Genomic DNA, 23,166 nt, shown 5'->3' on the forward strand with positions numbered 1-23,166 from the left:
CTACCAGTGCAATTGGGGCCCCCAGGGCCTCCACCTGCTCCTCTTCCATCTTCAGGAACTCCAACCCCTCTCAGGTCTGCCTCATCGCCCCCGCCCCGGCAGGGGGTTCTGACTCGTACAGCTTGCTATAGAAGTCCCGAAACTCCCCATTCTCACCCATCGGCTCCAAGACCATATTCCCTCCTACGTCCTTCACTTTCCCGGTCTCCCTCACAGCCCCGGGATCAATGAGCCTCTTCATGGTGTTTTGCAGCTCGGCCTCATGAGCTCAATGAGAGGTATTGAATCAGCACACTCAGCCGCTGGTCAATAACACGGAGAATGTCGGCAGTCATCACCTTCACCACCTCCGAGAGAGTCCCTGAGAGCGCGGGGTTGAGAGACCTCCTGAGGGTCAGGCCGCCATGTTGAAAAGGCGGCTCCATTTCCACTGAATCAACCTTCCCTCTTTTATCGACGGATTTCTTAATCTTACCTTACCTAATCCCAATGTCTTCCAGAGACATGAGAACAAATATTAATTCAAGGATCAGGTAGATGAGTGTCGGGCAATCAGGATAAATTACGGATTCTAGATGAGTGGCATCAGAATCTGCGGAAAAGCAGCTACTCCTGAGCCGCATCATATGGTTCCCACCCAGACAGATTTCTGATGACGAGGGAGTCGAGGGTTATGGATAACAGGCAGGAAAATGGAGAGAAAGCAGAGATGAGGAGGGATTTCTTCACTCGTTGTGGAGCAGTGTGAGAATGGAGGGAGAGTGTGTGGGATGGAGATTTACAGCTTTTGCAGAGTGAGAGAGGATAAAATGTTACAGAGAAATAAAAATTGTCTGTTCTGAGTTTCTATCCTTTACTGACAATGATGTCTTTTGTAAATTGTTTTTACAGGATATTAGAAGAGGAGGAATTACAGACAGAAATCTCAAAAGTCACATCTTGATCTGCCAGAGTCGCTCGGTTCGTCGGGGCCTGAATATCATCGGCCTTTGAATCGAGAAGGAGAAATGTTTGTCTGTTCTGTTCGCTACAGACGATTTTAAACATCATTGTGACTGGAAAAGCACCAAGACACACACACAGTGAGTGAGTGTGTTCCAGAGCACTGACTGTGGAAAGAGCTTGAACCAGTTACACAGCCGGAAAAAACATAACACCATTCACAGCGGGGAGAGACCGTACACGTGTTGTGTGTGTAGTCAAGGCTTCAACTGATTATCTGATCTGGAGAGTTACGACGAGACCCAAAATATGGAGAAACTGTGGAAATGTGAAGTCTGTGGGAAGAGATTCAGAGTCCGATCTAAGCTGGAGATTCATCGACGCAGTCACACTGGAGAGAGGCCATTTACCTGCTCTGTGTGTGGGAAGGGATTCACTGAATTATCCAGCCTGAAGTCACATGCAAGAGTTCACACTGTGGAGAAGCCGTTTATCTGCTCTCAGTGTGGGAAGGGATTCAGACATTCATCCACCCTGAAGTCACATCAGCGAATTCATACTGGGGAGAGACCGTTCACCTGCTCTCAGTGTGAGAAGGGATTCACTGCGTTATCCAGCCTGAAGTCACACCAACGGGTTCACACTGGGGAGAAGCCGTTCACCTGCGATCAGTGTGGGAAGGGATTCACTCAGGTATCCAACCTGAAGACACACCAGCGAATTCACATTGGGGAGAGTCCATTCACCTGCTCTCAGTGTGGGACGGAATTCACTGCGTTATTCAGCCTGAAGTCACACCAACGGGTTCACACTGGGGAGAAGCCATTCACCTGCTCTCAGTGTGGGAAGGGATTCACTGCATTATTCAGCCTGAAGTCACATCAGCGAATTCACACTGGGGAGAGGCCATTCACCTGCTCTCAGTGTGGGAAAGGATTCACTCAGTCACCCCACCTGCAGGCACACCAGCGGGTTCACAGTGGGGAGAAGCCATTCAACTGCTCTCAGTGTGGGAAAGAATTCCGAGATTTATCCACCCTGCGGACACACCAGCGAATTCACACTGGGGAGAGACCGTTCACCTGCCCTCAGTGTGGGAAGGGATTCGCTCAGTTATCCAGCCTGAAGATACACCAGCGGGTTCACACAGGGGAGAGGCCGTTCATCTGTTCTCAGTGTGGGAAGGGATTCAGTCATTCATCCACCCTATGGAAACATGAGCGAGCTCACACTGGGGTGAAGCCGTTCGCCTGCTCTCAGTGTGGGAAGGGATTCAGTGATTCATCCCACTTGAAGCGTCACCAGCAAGTTCACACTGGGAAGAGGCCGTTCACCTGCTCTCATTGTGGGAAGGGATTCCGACATTTATCCACCCTGCAGAGACATCAGCGAGTTCACACTCCGAGAGGACATTCACCTGCTCTGATTAGGGGAGACGTTGAATGATCTATCCCATCTGCTGAGTCACCAACAAGTTCACAATTGATTACAGGGATTGGATTGTGCTGTTATTGTTTCTACTCTCCATTTCATTCGGACTGCAATTTATTCATCCTATCAATTGGTTAATTGGGATGATCGGGGTTTCTTTCTGCTGGAATGGCTGGTCTCACAACTTTTCCTCCAGTGGGCTGATGCTCTTTGAGCTTTGTTGCGAATACGTGATTTCCAATTTCACAAGGGTTACAGAGTGAAAATGTGTGGAAAGTTAAAATATAGTTAATTCCTATTTCTGTTTGCAACCCCCCAAAGCATGCCACCTTGCCATGAAGATGGGCTATGGTGGTTATATGTTTCTTTGTTTAATTTTTCTGGGTCTTTCTCAAAGAAGGAAATGTTGAGGTATGAGGGACAGGTTGTCTGTGGTAGGTTGGGAAATTACAATAAAAGGTTGGACAATAGGCAGACAATTGCTCGCATTGAAGAAATTATTACATATTTGCAACAAATACACATTCCTTTCAGGAACAAAAATCCACAGGAAAGTGGTGCAGTAATTCTTCACACCTGATTACAGCTTTTGGATTCTGCTGTTACACAAGAGAACCAAGGGAGTAGTGAGCAGGAGGGACTGAAAGAGATTAGTATTAGTGAAAAAGTAGTACTGGAGAATTTATTGGATTAAAAATTAAGAAATCCCCAAAAGCTGCTGCTCTACATCCCAGAGTGTTGAAAGAGGCGGCTGTAGAGATAGTGGATACATTGGTGATCATCTTACTAAATTCTATCGATGCTGGAATGGTTCCTGCAGATTGGAAGGTGGTAAATGTAACCCCAATATTTAAGGAGAGAGCGAAAACAGGGAACCACAGACCCATTAACCTGACATCAGTAGGAGGGAAAATGCTACAATCCATTATGACGGATGCAGAGCAGCACGGTAGTGCATTGGTTAGCACTGTTACCTCACGGCGCTGAGGTCCCAGGTTCAATCCCGGCTCTGGGTCACTGTCTGTGTGGAGTTTTCACATTCTCCCTGTGTTTGCATGGGTTTCACCCCCACAAACCAAAGATGTGCAGGGTAGGTGGATTGGCCACACTAAGTTGGCCCTTAATTGGAGAAAATGAATTGGGCACTCTAAATTTAAAGAAAAAAATATTATGACGAACACGATAGCATACGGCTGAGGAGCAGGAGTAGACCACTCGGCACCTCGAGCCTGCTGCACCATTCAATAAGTTCCCGGCTGATCTGATTGTAACCTCAACTCCACAGAGACAAGTTGTGAGGGGGATACACACAGTTTGCAATGAGATATTGATAGATTAAGTAAGTGAGCAAAAAGTTGGAAAATGGAGTATAATGTGGGAAAATGTGAAGTTGATTTTGGAAGGGAGAACAAAAGAACAGTATTATTTAAATGGAGAAAAACTGCAGAAAGCTGCAACACAAAGGGACTTGGGGGAACTTGTGCACAAAACACAGAAAGCTCGCAGACAGGTGCAGCAGGTAATCAGGAAGGTGAATGGAATGTTGGCCCTGATTCCAAGGGGGTGGGTGTATAAGAGTCGGGAAGTCTTGCTCCAGCTGTGGACCAGAGGGACCCGTCTCAGAATAACGAGGTGCCAATTAAGACTGAGATACGGAGAAATTTCTTCACTGAGGGTTGTGAGTCTTTGGAACTGAGAGCTGTGGGGACAGAGTCCTTGTCCATATTTAAGGCTGAGATAGATTCTTGATCAGCGAGAGAATCAAGCATTACAGGGAAAGGGCAGGAAAGTGGCCAAGAGAAATGTTGGATCAGCCATGATTGAATGGTGGGGCAGACTCGAAGGGCCGAATGGTCTACTCCTGTTCCTATTTCTGCTGTCCCACCCCCATCCGATAACCTTTCACCCCCTTGATGAACAGGAATCTATCCAGATCTGCCTTGAAAATATTCACAGACTCTGCTTCCACTGCCCTTTGTGGAAGAGAGTTCCAAAGACTCCAAACCTTCGGAGAGAAAAAAGTTATTCTCTGCCTTTAATGGACAAGTTATTACTTTTAAAGTGACTCCAATTTCTAGATGCTCCCACAAGAGGAAACATCCTTTCCACATCAACCCTGTCAAGGCCCCTCAGGATCTTATACGGTTCAATCAAGTCACCTAAACTCCATCGGACACAAGCCCAGCCTGTCCAATCATTCCTCATAAGACCAGCCTCCAATTCCAGGTATGAATCCAGTAAACCTTCTCTGAACTGCTTCCAACACATTAACATCATTCCTTAAATGAGAGCAATACTGTACACAGTGCTCCAGATGTGGTCTCACCAATGCCCTGTATAACTGAAACATAACCTCCCTATTTTTGTATTCAATTCCCCTCACAAACAATAACATTCTATTAGCTTTCCTAATTACTTGCTGTACCTGTATACTCTCCTTTTGTGATTCCCGCTCTTGGACATCCAGATCCCTCTGAGTCTTGGAACTCTGCAAACTCTCGCTATTTCGATGAGAAGCTTCTTTTTCTTCCTGCCAAAATAAACAATTTCACATTTTCGCACATTGTTACCCATTTTCCAGATGTTATCCCATTCATTTCAAATATACTTTTTTAACCTCCTTATGTCTTCTTCACAATTTACTTTCCTACCTATCTTTGTATCATTGGAACGTAGGAGCAGGAGTTGGCCATTCAGCCCATCGAGCCTGCTCCACCATTCAATACAATCATAGCTGGTCATCCACTTCAATGCCTTTTTCCCCCACACTCACCATATCCCTTTGTGTTATTGGTATTTAGATATGTCAGTCTCTGCTTTAAACACACTCAATGACTGAGCTTCCACCGCCCTCTGGGGTGGAGAATTTCAAAGATTCACAACTTGTTGATCTATGTAGGTCAAACCATTTCCCTGTTCTCTCCCCGTATCCTTGTCGCTTTATGTCCCTCAAGTGCCCATCAAATTTCCTTTGGAAAACATTCCGTCATCTCTGCTTCTCTCCCGCACGCCGGAAGTGGGTTCCGGATATTTCCCACTTTCTTCAAATGTAAATGAGGTTCAGAGAGCACAGGAGGCCATTCTGCCCATTGTTCCCTTGCTAGCTCTTTGGATTAACTATCAAATTAATTCCACCGCCCTGCAAGTTTATTTTCCTAGTTTATTTCCAAGTTTATTTTGAATCCCAGCTCACAACAACTCGTTCTGTTTTAAATCTAATGGGCAGAATGGCCTCCTGTGCTCTGCACAGCATATTGTGAAATTATTAGATTTAAAACAGAACAAGTTGTTGTTATTTGGGATTCTCTGCCTGACAATGGTGCAGGAAGTAAATTCAACTGTAACTTTCAAAGGGGAACTTTACAGATTCTTTACATAGTCCCATCGCCCGGCAAGTTTCTGTTCCTACAGAATCTGTAAAGTTCCTGCACCTTCATCAGGCAGCGAATCCCAAATAACAACAACTCGTTCTGTTTTAAATCGAATGATTTACGATATGCTGTGTTTGGATTTTCACATGGGATTTGAAATGGAGAGAAAGACATGATTGTTGCACAAAATCAAGACTCAGTCTTTATTCATGATTTTCGTGAGTGGGCTCAGTTTGGGGACCAATACTTGTTTATAATTTTTTTTTTAAACTTCCCAATTAAGGCTCAATTTAACGTGGCCAAACCACCTACCCTGCACATTGTTGGGTTGTGGGGGTGAGACCCATGCATACACGGGGAGAATGTGCAAACTCCACATGGACAGTCACCCGGGATCGAACCTGGGTCCTTGGCGCCGTGAGGCAGCAGTGCAAACTACTGTGCCACCGTGCCACCTTGTTTAGGGATTAATTCTAAAAATAAATTCTATTTCTATCGCATCTTTCATGATCACAGGTTCTCCTAAAGCATTTTACAGCCATTGAAGTACTTTTGAGATGTAGTCACTGTTGTAATGTCAGAAACTGTAGGTATGCCTCAGTTCTAGGGGAGGGAGTGGTATTGTCAATGGAGTACTTAACCAGAGACCCAGAGTAATGCTCTGGGGGACCCAGGTTGAAATCCCGCACCGCAGATGGTGACATTTGAATTCAATAAAAATCTGGAATTAAAAGTCTAATGATGACCATGAAACCATTGTTGATTGTCATAAAGACCCATCTGGTTCACCAATGTTCTTTAGGAAAGGACATCTGCTGTCCTTACCTGGTCTGGCCTGCATGTGATTTCAGACACATAGCAATGTGGATGACTCTTAACTGCCCCCTCAAGGGCAATTAGGGATGGGCAATGAATGCTGGCACAACCAACGATGCTCACGCCCCATGAACGTATTAAAAATGATATTTTGTTTTTAAAATCAATGACTCTTCTGTCTTCTTCATTGTTAAATGTAATAAGGTCAAGGAAGCCATGATAAAATCCAACATGTGACTGGACCTTTATTTTTAAAATTAATACTGTATCAACCAAAATGTTTCCAAAACTTGCTGAACTCGTGGAAATTGTTTAAACTAATATAGTTCCAGAATTTTGTGAAGCTTTTGGACATCATATGTTGCTAAAGTCTGGCTCAAGTTCAATCCAATCAAGGTTCATAAGAAAGAAAGGTATTGCCTTCCACAAAATAGTTTTTTTTAACTAATGTAACTTGTATTAATCAACAGTATTAATCAAAGATTACTGTATTAATTACCTACCAGTCAGTAACAGATGACTTAATAAGTAATGAACCTTAATCAAGTTACAATTAATGAATCAATAGTTGTAATGAAAGACTGAATTTTATTTGCTGTAAATATATAAAAGCTTAATTGCTGTGTATGTAAAGAATGTGCAATGAAGATAAATGTACTGGCAAGAGAGACCTTCAAGCTCTTATTAGCCTCAACACTTGAAACTGTATAAATAAGGGATTGCTTGAATCAGATAAAGGGATAGTATGAAACAGTTCTATTACATTCATTGAGATAATGAGAAAGGTGGTGTCAGTAATTGAAGACCCAATTAAATTAATCTAGTGACCAAATTGACCAATTGTCATATTACAACAGGTCCAACTGTGACGTGAGGTAATGGTCACTTTGGGGATAAAAGTAGAGGTTCTGAAGGTCTTCCTTGCTGGCCAAGTACTGAAGATTCCCGAGGCCGAGTTCCAAAGGAAATTACTGTCAAAAAAGGAGCCAGACTCCTGAGGCTGAATTCCACAAAAATTACTGTCAAAGAAGGAGCCTCAGAGGGTTACGCTTCTACAGACTGATCACCCACATGAAGTCATAAATGTTATATATTTGGGGTTATTGTTGTGTTGTTACGTGATCACTTTAAAAATCTAGTCACATGTATAGTTTGTAATGTCGTTGGCTGCTTCGTGGGCTTTAGCAAACTTCTAGATCAAACTTTTGTCGAGTTAACGGGTGGCACGGTAGTACAGTGGTTAGCACTGTTGCTTCACAGCTCCAGGGTCCCAGTTCGATTCCTGGCTTGGGTCACTGTGTGTTTACAGAGTCTCCACGTTCTACCTGTGTCTGTGTGTGTTTCCTCCGGGTGGTCTGGTTTCCTGCCACAAGTCCTGAAAGATGTGCTGTTAGGTAATTTGGACATTCTGAATTCTCCCTCTGTGTACCCGAACAGGCGCCGGAATGTGGCAACTCGGGACTTTTCACAGTAACTTCATTGCAGTGTTAATGTAAGCCTACTTGTGACAATAAAGATTATTGTAAGATTATGATTATCTCTTCAATAAACCTGCGTTATCTGCATTCAACCCCACATGCTACAGCTTCATTCTTTTGCCCTGAGTGTGCAGAACATAAGATAAAAAGAATACTGGTGAAGAGAAATGGATTAAATAGTTTTCAAGCAAGAAAAGAAAATTGAAGCTTTCGATGTTGAGACAGAATTAACAGCAGGTCAGCCGATTTCACCTGGCATTGGATTTATCAGATGGTTGTGCAGAACAAATAATTAAAACCGGCCCCCCGAGGAGTTCAGGCTGCTGAGCTCCCCACGTGTGCAGTTAGATTGAAATGAAAGTCACCGTCGCCCCAGAAGACCATAGGTTGCTCTCCCAGTTTGAGAGAGAGCTGACTGGCGGTGACTTAACCTGAGGGTCACCACACCAAGGGTTGGATTCTCCGCGCCCCCGATGTCGGATTCTCTTTCCCCCCCCCCACCAAAATCGCATTCGGCGATGGGGCGGAGAATCCGTTTTGGTGTTGAAATCGGGCCTGGCGCCGGTTTTTAAATTCCCCCCCCCCCCCCCCCCCCCCAATAATGGCTGTACTCGTGGAGTACGCCGCACCGAGAATCCACCGCCTCAGGCCTGAGGCCCACCCTGTGATACTCTGTCCCCGACCGGCCAAATTCCCGACGGCACAGGACTCTCATGGTCCCAGCCGTACAGGAACCTCGCGAGGCCGCTTTGGACTCAGTCCGGGGTCGCTGCAGTCGGGGAAGGGCCGATTTGCGGGCAGGGGAGTGTTGGGGGCAATGTGTGTGGGCTGTCCGTGGCGGCTGATGCGGGGCACAATTTTGTCGGTCCAGGCCCGCTGTCTGAGTTCGCCATGGAGCACGGCGCGGACGCTGCTGTGCACATGCACATCCTCTGACCCGGAAGTGCTGGGGGTCGTATTGGCAGCTAGAGCTGCAAGCTCTATGACGACTGCCTGCTCGCCCCCAGCAAAACGGGGAATCTGTGGCCTTTTGACGCCAGTTTTCCTGGGGTAAAAGACCACAGTTTTCCCGACGGCATGGGGATATAGTCTCCAAAACAGAGAATCCAGCCCGAGGTGAGGGGCAAAGTTGAGAATGTTTATGAAAATGTTTTTATAAAAGTTTTATACAATACAGAATAAACAAATTTGTGCAGAGCAGATAGTTTGCAAAAACCCAACCTTGGAAGTAAACCCCCCCCCCCCCCCCGAACCCCAACTCCCTAAACACCCCCAAACCCCAATTCCCTAAACACCCCCGCCTCTTCTTTTGATTATTTTGAAGGTTATCCTGAACCCGACAAGTCTGGTGCAAACCCAAAACACGTGGGCATGATTGGCCGGGCCCCCCTGGCACAGTTCACATTTGTCCTCCACCTCCTGGAAGAACCTGCTCATTCTGGTTCTTGTCAGGTGTTCTCTGTGCACCATAAGACCATTAGACATAGGAGCGGAAGTAAGGCCATTCGGCCCATCGAGTCATGTCTTCACCATTCAATCATGGCTGATTTCAACTCCATTTACCCGCTCTCTCTCCATAGCCCTTAATTCTTTGAGAAATCAAGAATTTATCAACTTCTGTCTTAAAGACACTCAACGTCCCGGCCTCCACCGCCCTCTGTGGCATTGAATTCCACAGACCCACCACTCTCTGGCTGAAGAAATTTCTCATCTCTGTTCTAAAGTGACTCCCTTTTATTCTAAGGCTGTGCCCCCAGGTCCTAGTCTCCCCTGCTAATGGAAACAACTTCCCAACGTCCACCCTATCTAAGCCATTCATTATCTTGTAAGTTTCTATTAGATCTCCCCTCAACCTCCTAAACTCCAATGAATATAATCCCAGGATCCTCAGACGTTCATCGTATGTTAGGCCTACCATTCCTGGGATTATCCGTGTGAATCTCCGCTGGACCCGCTCCAGTGCCAGTATGTCCTTCCTGAGGTGTGGGGCCCAAAATTGCTCACAGTATTCTAAATGGGGCCTAACTAATGCTTTATAAAGCTTCAGAAGTACATCCCTGCTTTTATATTCCAAGCCTCTTGAGATAAATGACAACATTGCATTTGCTTTCTTAATTACGGACTCAACCTGCAAGTTTACCTTTAGAGAATCCTGGACTAGGACTCCCAAGTCCCTTTGCACTTCAGCATTATGAATTTTGTCACCGTTTAGAAAATAGTCCATGCCTCTATTCTTTTTTCCAAAGTACAAGACCTCGCACTTGCCCACGTTGAATTTCATCAGCCATTTCTTGGACCACTCTCCTAAACTGTCTAAATCTTTCTGCAACCTCCCCACCTCCTCCATACCACCTGTCCCTCCACCTATCCTTGTATCATCGGCAAACTTAGCCAGAATGCCCCCAGTCCCATCATCTAGATCATTAATATATAAAGTCAACAGCTGTGGCCCCAACACTGAACCCTGCGGGACACCACTCGTCACCGGTTGCCATTCCAAAAAAGAACCTTTTATCCCAACTCTCTGCCTTCTGCCTGACAGCCAATCGTCAATCCATGTTAGTACCTTGCCTCGAATACCATGGGCCCTTATTTTACTCGGCAGTCTCCCGTGAGGCACCTTATCAAAGGCCTTTTGGAAGTCAAGATAGATAACATCCATTGGCTCTCCTTGGTCTAACCTATTTGTTATCTCTTCAAAGAACAAAGAACATCTAAACAGTTTCCTGGCTACTTCGCGCAACACCACACACACAACCACTCAGAGTCCCCCAGTTTTCCTGCTACTGAAGAGGAAGCTGAGAACGACATCTGATCAACATTTCCCCTGGAGACGTTTGAGACAGTGGAACACAATCAGCAGTCGCAAACCTGAAGAGAAGGTAATCCCAAAAGGCGCTTGATTGGACAAGGACAGCAAGTATTGGTGCACAGTGGTACCACCAGCGAGAAGTGGGTTCCTGCAACCGTATTGGCAATATTACAATAATCATGGGTGACTTCGATATGCAGGTGGACTGCATATTGCAGTCAGGTTGGTAGCAGATCCCAAGAAAGGGAATTTTTGGAGCAGCTTGTGAGTAGAGGACAACTGAAAAAACAATAAGGGGGCGGGGGGGGAGAGAAGATGAAATATGAATGTTAGCTAGCAAATAATATAAAAGAAGATAACAAGAGTTTTTTTACAATATATAAAAGGGAGCAGCGAGGCAAGAATAGACGTTGGACCACTGGAAAATTAGGTTGGAGACATAGTAACAGGAAACAAAGAAATGGCAGAGGAACTGAAGTTACTTTGTGTGAGTCTTCAAGGTGGAAGACACCAGTGAGATACCAGAACTTCAGGCGAATCAGGGGGCAGAGGTGTAGTGGCCATCACTAAGGAGAAGGTTCTGGGGAAAGTGAAAGGTCGGAAGGTGGATAAATCACCTGGACCAGATGGACCACACTGAGGGCAGGAGAATGGCCTCTCCCCAGTGTGAACTCGCAGATGTGCCTGCAGGTGGGATAACTGAGGGAATCCCTTCCCACACTGAGAGCAGATGAATGGCCTCTCCCCAGTGTGAACTCGCTGGTGTATTCGCAGGCTGGATAATTGAGTGAATCCTTTCCCACACTGAGAGCAGGTGAATGGCTTCTCCCCAGTGTGAACCCGCTGATGTGTCTGCAGGGTGGATGAACGATTGAATCCCTTCCCACACTGAGAGCAAGTGAACGGCTTCTCTACAGTGTGAACTTGATGGTGCCTCAACAGGTGGGATGAATCACTGAATCCCTTCCCACACTGAGTGCAAATGAATGGCCTCTCCCCAGTGTGACTGCGCCGATGAGCTTCCAGCTCTGATGGGGCCCTGTATCCCTTCCCACAGTCCCCACATTTCCACGGTTTCTCCATGCTTTGAGTTTCCTTGTATCTCTCCTTGTTGGACAATCAGTTGAAGCCTTAACCACACACAGAACACGTGTACGGTCTCTCCTCACTGTGAATGGTGTGATGTTTTTCAGTCTGTGTAACTGGTTAAAGCTCTTTCCACAGTTAGTGCTCTGGAACACTCTCACTCGGGTGTGTGTTGTCTCGGTGATTTTCAAGTCGCACGAATGTTTAAAATGTTTTGAAGCCTACAGAGCAGTCAAACATTTCTTCAGGATTTAAAGGATGGTATTCGGGTCCCAAGGAATCAAGAGACTGTGTCAGATCTAGACATGATGTTTTGAGATTTCAGTCTGTAATTCCTCCTCTTCTACTATCCTGTAAAAACATTTTGGAAAGGACATCACTGTCAGTACAGGATAGAAATTCAGAACAGACATTTCTAGTTTCTATGGAACATTTTTCCCCCTCTCATTCCCAAAAACTGTAAGTCTCCGTCCCACACACTCTCCCTCCATTCTCACTCTGCTGTATCTAATATTCACCCTCCCAATTGTCCTGAAGGTGCTGATTCAGGCTGATTGACAGATCCATGCTTCCTCTCCAGGATAGGGAGATCATAACAAATAGGAGCTGCAGTCGGCCATTAGGCCCATCGAACCTCCTCAACCATTTCATGAGATCATTGGCTGATTTACCTCAGCACCATTTTCCCACACTGTCCCCCACATCCCGTGATATCCTCAATATTTAGAAACCTATCAATCTCAGTCTTGAAAATACTTGGATGACTGAGGCTTCACAGTCCTCTGGGATAGAGAATTCCAAAGCTGCACCACATTCTCGAGTGAAGAAATCCCTCCTCCTGCCTGTTCCCCATAAACCTTAACTCCTTTGTCAAATCAGAAATCTGACCAACTCACTCTTGAATATATTCAATGACTCCCAGTCTCCTCTAGTCCCTGTGGAAGTGAATTCCAGAGACCAACAACCTCCTGAGGAAAGAGATGAATGCAAATATATAATGTAGCTACAGTACAATGTTACACAACTGGAAATATCAATATACGTTATTACAGAACCATAAATAATATTTGTCATCTGCACCTTATAACTAGACATATATCTCTGACTGATATTAATTTATTGTCCCCTTAAATGTCAGCCACTCCTGGGGAAACCAGCCCATTAATTGGGAACATTAGGTAAGAGACCATCCTTTTAGCCAGACAAATAAATGTGTCAAGCTGAGAGCAAAGGCTATCATTGTCTTTGATGTGGAGATGCCAGCGTTGGACTGGGGTGAGCACAGTAAGAAGTCTTACAACACCAGGTTAAAGTCCAACATATTTGTTTCAAACACTGGCTTTCGGAGCACATGTTGGACTTTAACCTGGTGTTGTAAGACTTCTTACTATCATTGTCTTTGAGAGAGAGACCTGGGCCAAGATTTCCAGAGTCTGCACCCTCCCTGGATTCACTTCCTTTCCCTTCAGTTGCTGCAAGTAACCAATTGAAGGTGAGAATGAGAAAACAAATGGAAAGGGCGAGAAAAGAAAGTGTTTTACTCACAGATGTTGGAGACAGGAGGAAGTTTCAGTCTGTGTGGGCTCAGTCTTCGTTCACACAAAGCTCGCGGTCTGATTGGATAGAGGACAAGAGTCCTTCCCGTCTTAACTCTTCCCATTGCTCTACACCTCAGCAGGAAGGTCAGGGGGTGGGCCTTTCCTCGCACATGCGCAGCCTCTCCTCTCTTTCCGGCAGTCTTTCCATTGGTTATTTGGCGCCTGACGAAAATGGAAGTCACTGTTGACATCTGAAACATTGTGTGACCTTGTGTGAGAACCTCTCTGGCTACATCGAGGGCATCTTGAAACCCATCGTACAAGGTACGCCCAGCTTCTGTCGCGACACGACGGACTTCCTACAGAAACTCAGCACCCATGGACCAGTTGAACCAGGAACATTCCTCGTCACAATGGACGTCTCGGCACTCTACACCAGCATTCCCCATGACGACGGCATTGCTGCAACAGCCTCAGTACTCAACACCGACAACTGCCAATCTCCAGACGCAATTCTGCAACTCATCCACTTCATTCTGGATCACAACGTCTTCACCTTCGACAACAAGTTCTTCATCCAGACGCACGGAACAGCCATGGGGACCAAATTCGTACCCCAATACGCCAACATCTTCATGCACAAGTTTGAACAGGACCTACTCACCGCACAGGACCTTCAACCGACGTTATACACCAGATACATCGATGACATTTTTTTCCTTTGGACCCACGGCGAAGAATCACTGAAACGACTACACGATGACATTAATAAGTTCCATCCAACCATCAGACTCACCATGGACTACTCTCCAAAATCAGTTGCATTCTTGGACACACTCGTCTCCATCAAGGATGGTCACCTCAGCACTTCGCTTTACCGCAAACCCACGGATAACCTCATGATGCTCCACTTCTCCAGCTTCCACCCGAAACACATTAAAGAAGCCATTCCCTATGGACAAGCGCTCCGTATACACAGGATCTGCTCAGACGAGGAGGAGCATAACAGACATCTACAGACGTTGAAAGATGCCCTCGTACGAATGGGATATGGCACTCGACTCATCGATCGACAGTTCCAACGCGCCACAGCGAAAAACCGCACCGACCTCCTCAGAAGACAAACATGGGACACAACCGACAGAATACCCTTCGTCGTCCAGTACTTCCCCGGAGCGGAGAAACTACGTCATCTTATTCACAGCCTTCAACACGTCATTGATGATGAAGAACATCTTGCCAAGGTCATCCCCACACCACCACTACTTGCCTTCAAACAACCGCGCAACCTCAAACGAACCATTGTTTGCAGCAAACTACCCAGTCTTCAGAACAGTGACCACGACACCACACAACCCTGCCATGGCAATCTCTGCAAGACGTGCCAGATTATTGACATGGATACCACTATTACACGCGAGAACACCACCCACCAGGTACGCGGTACGTACTCGTGCGACTCGGCCAACGTTGTCTACCTCATACGCTGCAGGAAAGGATGTCCCGAAGCGTGGTACATTGGCGAGACCATGCAGTCGCTGCGACAACGAATGAACGGACATCGCGCAACAATCACCAGGCAGGAATGTTCCCTTCCAGTCGGCGAACACTTCAGCAGTCAAGGGCATTCAGCCTCTGATCTCCGGGTAAGCGTTCTCCAAGGCGGCCTTCAGGACGCGCAACAACGCAGAATCGCCGAGCAGAAACTTATAGCCAAGTTCTGCACACATGAGTGCAGCCTCAACCGGGACCTGGGATTCATGTCACATTACATTCATCCCCCACCATCTGGCCTGCGAAATCCTACCAACTGTCCTGGCTTGATGCAATTTACACCTCTTTAACCTGGGGTTACCCCATCTCTGGATCTGTAAAGATTTAATCACCTGCTAATGGTCGCATTCTAAGCATTGTTTGGCATCTCTGAATTTGTCTATATATGTGTTTCTGGGACATACCTCTTCATTCACCTGAGGAAGGAGCAGCGCTCCGAAAGCTAGTGACATCGAAACAAACCTGTTGGACTTTAACCTGGTGTTGTAAGACTTCGTACTGTGCTCACCCCAGTCCAACGCCGGCATCTCCACATCATGACATCTGAAACGTCAGCTATTTGGCCAATAGGAAACGCGTTGCTCCTCATGCACAGCTTACCCTCTCCAGTGGACATGCGCAGTCCTGCACTTGCCGCGGGGAGTTGTGGGAGTTGTGAACCCAATTACTCGTCAGGAGCCCAGTCTCCAAACTCCTGGGAGTTGGATTATGGGTGGGATGGGGATGGGGATGAGTGACCTCACAAAGTACATTTGGTGGTCACTGGATTGGATTGTGACGTCCCACTTAACAAAACAGTTTGTTAACTTCAGGTGTAAAGGTTTAGACACCTGGGTGACATATTGGGGAGGGCAATAGGTGAGAGTGAGACTGAACCCGAGAGTCAACACCTTCAGGGGAGGAGCATTGGGGAAAAGCAGCATACTGGGATGAATTAGTGTTAAAATAACTAGGTAGGACCCGCACGAATCGGCAGCTCCCGCGAAGACGGACTTTCGGGCTCGATAGAAGAGCCCCAATGGGATTTTGTACATAGCCAACCCGTGGGGAAGAGAGGAGAGAGGTCCCCCACTAACCTGTATGGACCGGACCCGCAGCGAAACGGCCAAAAAAACGGCACTGGAGCAGCGGGAGAAGAAGGGTAAAATAAACAAAATGGCGGCGGCCGGGGACAAAGAAGAGAGGCAAGAGTTCATTAAGCGCTGCTTCGAGGAGCTGCGCAAGGAGATGGTGGCGCCGATGCTGGCATTAATTGAAGGACTTGGTGCAACCCAGAAAGCCCACGAGGTGAAGATCCAGGACAAAGTGAGTGAGAATGAGGACGAGCTCTTGGGCCTGGCGGTGAAAGTGGAGCGGCACGAAGCGCTACACAAGACGTGGGCGGGAAGACTCAAAGACCTGGCGAACAGGTCGAGGAGAAACAATTTGAGGATCCTGGGTCTCCCAGAAGGAGTGGAGGGGGCCGACGCCGTGGCATATGCGGGCACGATGATTGGGGCGCTGATGGGCGCGGAGGCCCCCCCGGAGTTGCTGGAGCTGGAAGGGGCGCACCGGGTGCTGGCGAGAAAGCCCAAAGGAAACGAGCCGCCAAGGGCGATTGTGGTGAGATTTCAACGGTTCACAGATAGAGAGAAGGTCCTGAAATGGGCCAAGAAGGAGCGGAGCAGCAAGTGGGACAACACTGAGATTAGAATATACCCGGACTGGAGCACAGAGGTCGCTAAGCGGAGAGCGGGTTTCAACCGGGCCAAAGCGGTGCTGCATCGGAAAGGAGTGAAATTTGGAATGTTGCAGCCAGCGCGACTGTGGGTCACATATAACGGCCAACACCACTACTTCGAAATGCCTGAAGAGGCGTGGACCTTTATATTAACTGAAAAGTTGGATCTAATTGAGGGTTTGCGAGGGTGGGGGGTATTTGAGGGTTGACGTATGATGGCGGTTGTATATAGTGGGGTAAGAACGTGCAGGGAAGGTTATATGGGCTGGGGACGAGAGACAAGGCCGCAACAGAAGCTGCGTCAGGGGGTGCGGGGCAGGCTCTGGAAAGCGTGGGGTTTTTCTCCCGCGCGCAGGAAGAAAGGTGGGAGGGGGAGCGTAGGAACATCTACTGATGGGTAGATTCCCACACGGGGGGGGTTAAAGGGATGGCGGGGGAAGCCGGGGCCATCAGGCGTCAGTAGACTTACGGGAGTGACATGGGGGAGCAAAAAAGCTAGACGGGTCTAGTGGGGGGGGGGGGGGGGGGGGGGGGGGGGGGGGGAGGGAAGGGGGGGGGAGGGGGGGAAAACAGGGTTGCTGCTGCACTGGCCGAAAGGGAATGGGACACAGAAGAGGTAGCCGAGACGGAGGTGAGGGAGATGCAGACATGGGACTGGCCCAGAAAAGGAGATAGCTAGTCGGTGGGGGGGGCCTCCAATCCGGCTGATAACATGGAACGTGAGGGGCCTGAACAGACCGGTGAAGAGGGCTCGAGTGTTCGCGCACTTGAAGGGACTGAAGGTAGACGTGGCCATGCTCCAAGAGACACACCTGAAGGTGGCGGACCAGGTTAGGTTAAGAAGGGGATGGGTAGGACAGGTATTTCACTCGGGACTGGACGCGAAAAACAGAGGGTGGCAATTCTGGTGGGAAAACATGTCATTTGAGGCCAAGACTATCGTAGCGGACAATGGAGGGAGATACGTGATGGTGAGTGGTAGGTTGCAAGGGACGTGGGTGGTGTTGGTAAATGTATACGCCCCAACTGGAATGATGCTGGATTTATGAAGCGCATGTTGGGGCGCATCCCGGACCTGGAGGTAGGAGGACTGGTAATGGGAGGGGACTTCAACACAGTGCTGGACCCAGCACTAGACAGCTCCAGATCAAGGACGGGAAAGAGGCCGGCGGCGGCCAGGGTGCTCAGGGGATTTATGGATCAGATGGGGAGTAGACCCATGGAGGTTCGCAAGACCGCGGGCCAGGGAATTTTCTTTCTTCTCCCACGTGCACAAGGCATACTCCCGGATAGACTTCTTTGTGCTGGGCTGGGCGCTCATCCCGAGGGTGGAGGGGACGGAGTATTCGGCCATAGCCGTTTCGGACCATGCCCCACACTGGGTGGAAGTGGGGCTCGGAGAGGAGAGGGACCAACGCCCGCTGTGGCGGATGGATGTGGGACTGTTGGCAGATGAGGTGGTGTGTGGTAAGGTAAGGGGGTGTATTGAAAGGTACTTGGAGGCCAACGACAACGGGGAGGTGCAAGTGGGGGTGGTATGGGAGACGTTAAAGGCGGTGATCAGGGGAGAGCTAATCTCCATCAGGGCTCATAGGGAGAAGACAGAGGGCATGGAAAGGGAGAGGTTAGTGGGGGAGATTTTGAGAGTGGACAGGAGATACGCAGAGGCCCCGGAGGAAAGATTACTTGGGGAAAGGCGACGGCTCCAGACGGAGTTTGACCTGTTGACCACGGGGAAGGCGGAGGCACAGTGGAGGAAGGCGCAGGGGGCGACCTACGAGTATGGGGAAAAGGCCAGTCGGATGCTGGCACACCAGCTCCGTAAGAGGGCGGCAGAGAGGGAAAAAGGGGGAGTCAAAGGTGGTGGGGGAGCTATGGTCCAGAGTGCAACGGAAATAAATAAGGTATTTAAGGTCTTCTACGAAGAGCTGTACAGATCCCAGCCCCCAGGGGGAGAAGAGGGGATGGGAAGATTCCTGGACCAACTGCGGTTCCCGAGGGTGGAGGACCAAGAGATGGCTGCTTTGGGAGCACCAATCGGGTTGGAGGAGCTGAGTAAGGGTTTGGGGAGCATGCAGGCGGGGAAGGCCCCGGGGCCGGACGGGTTCCCGGTGGAGTTTTATAGAAAGTATGCGGACCTGTTGGCCCCGTTACTAGTGAGGACCTTTAACGAGGCAAGAGAGGAGGGGTCCCTGTCCCCGACAATGTTGGAGGCGACAATTTCCTTGATCCTGAAGCGAGACAAGGACCCACTGCAATGTGGATCGTACAGGCCGATTTCGCTCCTAAATGTGGACGCTAAGCTATTGGCAAATGTGCTGGCCACGAGGATTGAGGACTGTGTCCCGGGGGTGATACATGAGGACCAGACGAGATTTGTAAAGGGCAGGCAATTAAATACGAATGTGCGGTGGCTCTTAAACGTGATAATGATGCCATTGGAGGAGGGAGAGGCGGAGATAGTGGCAGCCATGGACGCAGAATAGGCCTTTGACCGAGTTGAGTGGGAGTACCTCTGGGAGGTGTTGCGTAGGTTTGGGTTCGGGGGAGGGTTTATTAGCTGGGTTAAGCTCCTCTACAGCGCCCCAGTGGCGAATGTGGTGACGAACCGGCGGAGGTCGGAGTACTTTCGGCTGTACCGAGGAACGAGGCAGGGGTGCCCTTTGTCCCCCCTGTTGTTTGCATTGGCGATCAAACCCTTGGCCATATCACTGAGGGAGTCTAATAAATGGAGGGGGGTGGTCCGCGGGGGGGGAAGAGCATCGGGTGTCGCTATACGCGGACGACCTGCTGCTGTATGTGGCAGACCCAATGGAGGGGATGGTGGAGGTCATGCAGACTTTGAGGGAGTTTGGGGAGTTCTCGGGCTATAAGCTCAATGTAGGGAAGAGCGAGCTTTTTGTACTACAGGCAGGGGACCAAGCAAGAGGGATAGGGGACCTACCGCTGAGGAGGGTGGAGGGGAGTTTTCGGTATCTAGGGATCCAGATAGCCAGGACCTGGGGGGCCCTACACAAACTGAATCTGACGAGGTTGGTGGACCAAATGGAGGTGGACTTCAAAAGATGGGACATGTTGCCGCTCTCGTTGGCGGGTAGAGTGCAGTCGGTAAAAATGGTGGTCCTTCCGAGGTTTTTGTTTGTGTTCCAGTGCCTCCCCAAAAAGGCTTTTTCAAGAGAGCAGGTAGGAGTATTATGGGGTTTGTGTGGGCTAACAAAACCCCAAGGGTAAGGAGAGGGTACTTGGAGCGCAGTAGGGACCGAGGAGGGCTGGCACTGCCAAAACTAGGGAGCTACTACTGGGCAGCAAACATGGCGATGATCCGTAAGTGGGTTATGGAGGGGGAGGGGCGGCATGGAAGAGGATGGAGATGGCGTCCTGCAAAGGAACGAGCTTGGGGGCGCTGGTGACAGCGCCGTTGCCGCTCTCGCCATCAAAGTACACCACGAGCCCAGTGGTGGCGGCAACGTTAAGGATCTGGGGCCAGTGGAGACAGCATAGGGGTGCAGTGGGAGCCTTGGTGTGGTCCCTGATCAGGGGTAACCACCGGTTTGTCCCGGGGAAGATGGACGGGGGGGTTCCAGGGCTGGCACCGGGCGGGGATTAGAAGAATGGGGGACCTGTTCATCGACGGGACATTTGCGAGCCTAGGGGCACTGGAGGAGAAGTTTGAGCTACCCCCGGGAAATGCATTCAGATATATGCAGGTGAGGGCTTTTGTGAGGCGACAGGTCAGGGAGTTCGTTTGAGATTGTTTGAGGGGACGGACGAGCGAGCGTGGGATAACATGGAGGGTGGGAGAAACTGGCACGAACGGGCAAGAGCCAGTGTATAAAGCTTTGTAAATATTTCACCTTACCATGTATATATCTTGCTCAGGGCGATTTTGCGTTATTTTGTTACAGGGGGAGGGGGGGGTTCATTGTTTGTAAGGGGAAAAAATTGTTTTGTTAAAAAACTTTAATAAATATATTTTCAAAAAAAAAAAAATAAGGAGGTAGGAGGGAGTGTGTATGAGGCAGCACGTTGCAGTAGTTAGCACTGCTGCCTCAGTGCCAGGGACCCAGGTTCAATTCTGACTGTGGAGTTTGCACTTTCTCCCCGTGTCTGCGTGGGTTTCCTCCGGGTGCTCTGGTTTCCTCCCACAATCCAAAGACATGCAGGTTAGGTGGATTGGCCATTCTAAATTGCCGCTTATTATTCAAAGATGTGCAGGTGAGGTTAAGGGGTTATTGGGATGTGGTTTGAGTGTGGGCTTGGGTGGATGCTCTTTCAGAGGGTCAGTGCAGACTCAGTGGGCTGAATGGCTCCCTTCTGCACTGTAGGGATTCTATAACAGAGATTTATAGTTTGAGAGAGAGAATGATTCTGATGTTGCTCCTGTGTAGGACCAAACCATATTGAGGTTTTAAAAATATAATTTGAGTACCCATTTATTTTTTTTCCAATTAAGGGGCAATTTAGCATGGCCAATCCACTTACTGCACAAGATTGGGATGTGAGCGGGAGACCCAAGCAGACATGGGGAGAATGTGCAATCTCCACATGGACAGTGACCCAGGGCCGGGAACTAACCTGGATCGTCAGCGCCGTGAGGCAGCAATGCTAAGCACTGCAAAACCTTGCCGCCTATATTGATTTTGACCCTTGGAGTTTAATTCTGCTGATGTTGGAGCCCTCTGTAACTGGGCTGGAATAAATTCTGGGTTTGGATCAACTGAACCAGGTTTGAATTGAACATCCTGTGAAATTTGCAGAAAGGAATAGAGGAGCAGGAGTAGGCCATTCAGCCCATCGAGCCTTCTGCTCCATTCTTTAAGATCATGGATGATCTGGTTGTGATCTCAACTCCACTTTCTTGTCTGGCCCCCATAACCCTCCACTCCACTATCAAAACTCTGTCAACCCTGCCCTGAATATATTCAATGATCCAGCCCCCACTGCTCTCTGGGTTACAGAATTCCACAGACTAAACACCATCTGAGAGGAAAACATTCTCCTCAATCTCGGTCTTAACTGTGGACTGCATATTGATAACCTGTGTCCCCTGGTTCTAATCTCTCCCACAATTGGACACATCCTCCTGATTTTTAACTTATCAATCACCTCAGGATGATAGAATCCCTACGGTGGAGAAAGAGTTAATTCGGCCCATCGAGTCTGCGCCAACCCTCTGAAAGAGCACCCTACCTAGGACCACTCCCCCAATCTATCTCCATAACCCAGTAACCCCACCTAACCTTTTTGTGGACAACAAGGGGACAATGTACATGGCTAATCCACCTAAGCTGCACATCTTTGGACTGTGGGAGGAAACCGGAGCACCCGGAGGAAACCCACGCAGACACGGGGAGAACGCGCAGACTTCACACACAAGACAAGACAGACAAGATTGTACATGTTTCAATAAGATCACCTCTAAATTCCAGTGGGTACAGACCCAACATGTTCAACCTTTCTTCATGAGAAGCCTTTCATCCCAAGAATGTATTAAGTGAACCTTCTCTGAACTGCAGCCAACACAATTCTATCTTTGTTTTACAAACAAGGTGAAGGAACAGTGCACAATATTCCAATGTGGTCTCACAGAGGCCCTGCACCTCTGGAGATTCCTTTCCCCTTGTGAGAAACACCAATATTCCAGTTGCTTTTCTAATTAAATGCTGGAGCAGCACACTAACGTTTAGTGATTCCTGCAGCACACATTCATCTGTGACACTGAGTATTGCAATCTCATGTTTTGGGCATGACCGAAGCTGAAGGGGGTTCTGGCAGGGGTTCGTGGACGTAATGTCTGAGGTGCTGAAGGTGAAGGTGGCCCAGGGTCTGGAGGTGACGATATTTGGACGTCGGAAGACCCGGGAGCCCAGGGGGCGAAAGAGGCCGACGTCTTGGCCTTTGCCTCCCTGGTAGCCTGGAGACAGATTTTGTTGGAGTGGAGGGACTCGGGGCGCTGAAGGAGGGTGTGTGTGTGTCAGCAACCTGGCAGAGTTCCTTAGACTGGAAAAAATTAAGTTCGCCTTGAGAAGGTCAGTGGGTGGGTTTACCCGGAGGTGGATTTACCGGAGGTGGAAGCCGTTTATTGGCTTCTTCAGGGGGGGTGGGGGGGGGGGGGGGGTGTTGCTTCCCGATTCCTCATGCCAAAGTAAACGCTTTCATTTTGACACAAGCAATAGAGAGACAGGAAGGTGCCCGAGGCTCAAATGGGAAGACAAAACTTGTGGCTCAAAACCAACATTTGTCAGTCAGATCCATGTTATTTATTATTAGGTTTAGGCACTGGAGGCAAAGGGTGGGGGTTTTAAAGGGTAACTATCCCTTTCTAACTTGTTAGAATGTTAGCCGTGGCTCAGTGGGCAGCTCTCTCACCTCTGAGTCAGAAGGTTGTGGGGTCAAATCCCAGTCCAGGGACTTGAAG

This window comes from Scyliorhinus torazame, chromosome 5, assembly GCF_047496885.1.
Source record: "Scyliorhinus torazame isolate Kashiwa2021f chromosome 5, sScyTor2.1, whole genome shotgun sequence".
Lineage (NCBI taxonomy): Eukaryota > Metazoa > Chordata > Chondrichthyes > Carcharhiniformes > Scyliorhinidae > Scyliorhinus > Scyliorhinus torazame.